Here is a 4708-nt window from a genome sequence, read left to right as displayed (position 1 = left end):
CACATTGTGTCTACGGAGCCTCTAACGAAAACAAAAGAGCATAATGACAGTGCCGGCAAGTTGCCGGCTATGCCTCAAAACATCATACACAATGAACAAAAGATACATGACCGCAAAATGAAGTGGGGATCACCAAGTAAGCTGGGAAGAAAATGTACTGCTCTCATTGATCTATACAGCCTGTTGTGGAACAACCTGCATCTATTTAAAAGATGCAGCGCCCCCGGCAAAAGAGACGTGAGTACATGTGGAATAATACTCGTATGTAAGGTAGATAAAACAACATATGGAACATGGTAACTCAGATAAGAGGGAATTAAAGTACATCAAGAAACTATAAAACATCCCATAGGTTCACATTTCAGGTTTTATTATACTTACCTCGTTCTGAACTCCTTTGGGATCAATTCAGCCATATGAACTATACGTGGGATACCAAATATAATGTAATCGCAACAACATGTATAAGCAAGGGCAATGAAAAATCCACCCACCGTTTGTGTTAAATATGCATCTCACCAGAACATTTAGCCCTTTTTATTCTATGTACATGTGCATTTCATAGATCGTTCATAGGACTTACATATTATACACCTATGAGTTTCATAGCCCGTCCATTGGATCACATATACAATTCACATGTGCGTTTCATAGACCGTCCATAGAATTCACATATTTTATACAGTACACATATGCGTGTCATAGTCCGTTCATAGGATTCCATACCCAATACTTATATGTTTTTCATAGTATGTTCATAGGATTACATATACAATACACATGTGCGTTTCATAGACCGTTCATAATTTTCACATATACAATATTCCTGTGCATTTCATAGACTGTCCACAGTGTTCACATATTACATACAATACACATGTGCGCTTAATAGACCGTCCACAGTATTCATAACACATCATTATGCACATAACCATATATAAACTCAAGCGACATAATTAACGTTACTTTTAAGGTCGTAATTTCCCGTACCATTAGAATACTTCATGTCCATGCTCATCATTGATAAACACAGCTCTTTACATTAGCACATGCATGGTGTATCAATAAATCTATTTCAATGGCACATAAGCTCAATTTCCTTTCTTAGGTTCAAAAGAGTACATTATAGGACATTTCCCTTTCATCTCGTTATTCACTCACTCGTCATTTTGAGGTCATTAGTTTAGTTCATGATTCTTAGGGACTAACATCGAAGTAATTTACATTATTATTTTAGAATCTTACATACTATGATTAAAACCATTGGACATACAACACCTCATAATTCTCATTCTGACAACCGGCCACATTTGGTGCCCATACTATCTCTTACTAAAACTTGTCATGGTGATCATAGAATATTAAGAACATTTATCACATAAGAGGTCAACACTCATTTCATAACCCTTTCACGTCTCTTCATTTCATTGACACTAGTGGTCACAAATATAATATCATTCTCAACGCGTTGGCCGTATTTCTTATTTCATGCTCACCCATTTCACCTTCAAACAACCTCATCATCACCAATAATGAAACTTCTCAAATTACGATTTTAAGTATACATGCGAGCAATTTAGAGTTTTAGGCACATAGAGATTTCTCACATAATTTGGCATAATAGCCTTCATTTAAATCACGACTTGAAGTCATAATATTTTAATACACAACCCATACTTAGATCATATTCCTGAAGGATAACGCAATATGTTAAGAGCACCCGGAATACATTTCAAACATATATCTTTAGGCACAAGGCTTACTCGGAAAAATCAATTTACAAGTAATAACTCAAATCTTATAAGCACATCGTGGAATTTGATTCTAAGAGAGAATTTTAGCTAACATACCTCGCTTTGAGCTTTCTTAAATTACTACAATATTCTTGAAATCTCAGCAACTTCAATCTATTTTGAATCAAAATGAAATTGAGCCATAATTAGGAAGAAGTTCATTGCCCAGCTCATTTGAGCATTTCGTCAAACACTATGGGTGCAAATTAGCTACATGGTTCTTTTACATTCCTTGACCCCACAACCAATTCAACACCAAGACTTCACCCATACTAGTTTAATGGTCTTTCCACAACCTTGATAGCACATGCATACACAAATAACACTCCCACACCCTAGATTCATACTTCACATTAACCATCATCACCCCAAATTCGAAATTAAGAACTAGGGTATGGAATCTTACCTCTTAGAAGAAGATCTTGTAAAATCTTTAAGCCTTGAGCAAGAATTGATGAACAAAATAGCTAGGTCTGCTCTTTCTCTCTCTAAGATATTCTCACCTCTCACTAAAAATATCAGATGAAACCCTAAAAATGACCCCAAAGCCTTTTTATAAAAATGGGATCGGGTAAAATTTACCAGATCTTAAACTGTACGAAACCGAGTTTACCGTCACAGACCTGGCCTCATAATCAATCTCCGGCCCGCAAAATGGCCACGAAAAATGATGCCCAGAAATTGAACCAGTTTGCGGCTGATCTGCGGTCCGTATACCATTTTTGCGAGTGCAGAATGGGGCGTAGAATTCCCTCCCGAATTTTTCATTCCAAATTCAGCGACAGAAGTGTGGTCCGCAAAATAGATATACGATCGCATAATGGACCACGTAATTGACTTACAAATTTCAAAAAGTTTTCTGCTTCACTTTGCGGCCGATATGCGGCCCGCATAATGATTCTATGGTTGCAAATTTGACCGTAGAATTGCCTTCTTCAGCCCACATTTTCCAACAAAAATTTAGTGTATTCTTCAACCCAAGGGTCCAAGTCGCGGCGAGCTTGTGATCCGCGAAGAATTTCTAAAATCTTTGATCATATTAGACTACCTTGGCGCCACGAAATCTTGGGTTTTAGGTAAAATTTCACAGGGCCTTACAGATGTGAACTGTGTACCTCGATCGGAGATAATGGACACCAGCATTTCATGAAGACAAACAATCTCTCGGATATAGATCTGAGCCAGATGCTCTAAAGAGTAGGCAGTCACGACCGAAATAAATGCGCAGACTTGGCCAGTTTGACCAAAATAACCCATACTACGTCAAATTTCTTCAAGGTCCATAGGAGGCCAACAACGAAATCCATAGTAATAAGATCTCATTTCCACTCGGGAATCTCAAGTCTCTGAAGCAAACCACCTGGCCTCCGATGCTCATGCTTCACCTGCTAGCAGTTCAAAAACCGAGCCACATACTCTACTATATATTTCTTCATTTTTCTCCACCAATAGTGCTGCCTCAAATCCCGATACATCTTAGCGGCGCCTGGATGAATGGAGTACCGCAAACTGTAGGACTCCTCAAGGATCAACTCATGCAACCCGTCCACAGTGGGAACACATAACCGGCCCTACATCCTCAACACATCATCATCTACGATAGAAACCTCCTTGGTATCATCGTGCTACACTATTACCTTAAGAAAAAGTAAATGGGGGTCGTCATACTAACGCTCTTTGATGTGCTTATACAAAAAAGGCCGAGAAACCACACAAGCCAGAACTCGACTAGGATCCGAAACATCCAATCTCATGAACCGATTGGCCAAATCCTGAATATCCAATATAAATGGTCTCTCTCTGACTGGAACATATGCAAGGATACCCATACTCTCAGCCCTTCCTACTCAACGCATCGGCCACCATATTGGCCTTCACGGGATGATATCAAATGGTGATATCATAGTCTTTTAACAGCTCTAACCACCTCTGCTACCTCAAGTTCAGATCATTTTGCTTAAACAAGTGCTGCAGACTCCGATGATCTGTGAATACCTTGCAAGACACACCATAGAGATATTTCCTCTAGATTTTCTATGCACGAACAATGGCTGCCAACTCTAGATCATGAACGGGGTAGTTCTTCTTATGAGGCTTCAACTGGCGCGAAGCTAAGCAATCACCCTACCATCCTGCATCAATACACATCCAGTGTCAATCCATGAAGCGTCATAATACACTATATAAGAACCCGATGCAGATGGCAAAACCAGAACTGGAGTTGTGGTAAGCAGTCTTTAGCTTCTGAAAGCTCTCCTAAGACTCGTTGGACCACTTGAATGGGGAACCCTTCTAGGTCAATCTAGTCAAAGGTGCAGCAATGGATGAGAAACCCTTTACAAAATGGCAATAATACCCAGCCAAACCAAGAAAACTCCGGATCTTAGTGGTTGAAGATGGTCTGGACGAACTCTAAACTGCTTCAATCTTCTTCGGATCTACCTTAATCCCCTCACTCGACACCACATGACCCAGAAACACCACTGAATCAAGCCAGAATTCACACTTTGAGAATTTTGCATATAACTTCTTCTCCCTCAATGTCTGAAGCACGATCCTCAAATGCTACTCATGATCCTCCCGGTTGCGGGAATACACCAAGATGTCGCCAATGAATACAATGACAAAAGAATCAAGATATGGCTAGAATACATTGTTCATCAAATGTATAAATAATACTGGGGCATTGGTTAGCCCAAATGACATCACTAGGAACTCATAGTGACCATATCGAGTCCTGAAAGTAGTCTTCGGGATATCTGAGTCCCGAATCTTCAGCTGATAATACACTGACCACAAATCAATATTTGAGAACACTCTAGCACCCTGAAGCTGGTCAAATAATTCATCAATGCACGATAGTGGGTACTTATTCTTGACCGTGACTTTGTTCATCTGTCTATAATCAGTACACA

This window comes from Nicotiana tomentosiformis, chromosome 1 (assembly GCF_000390325.3).
Source record: "Nicotiana tomentosiformis chromosome 1, ASM39032v3, whole genome shotgun sequence".
Classification (NCBI taxonomy): domain Eukaryota; kingdom Viridiplantae; phylum Streptophyta; class Magnoliopsida; order Solanales; family Solanaceae; genus Nicotiana; species Nicotiana tomentosiformis.
This window is presented reverse-complemented; position numbering follows the sequence as displayed.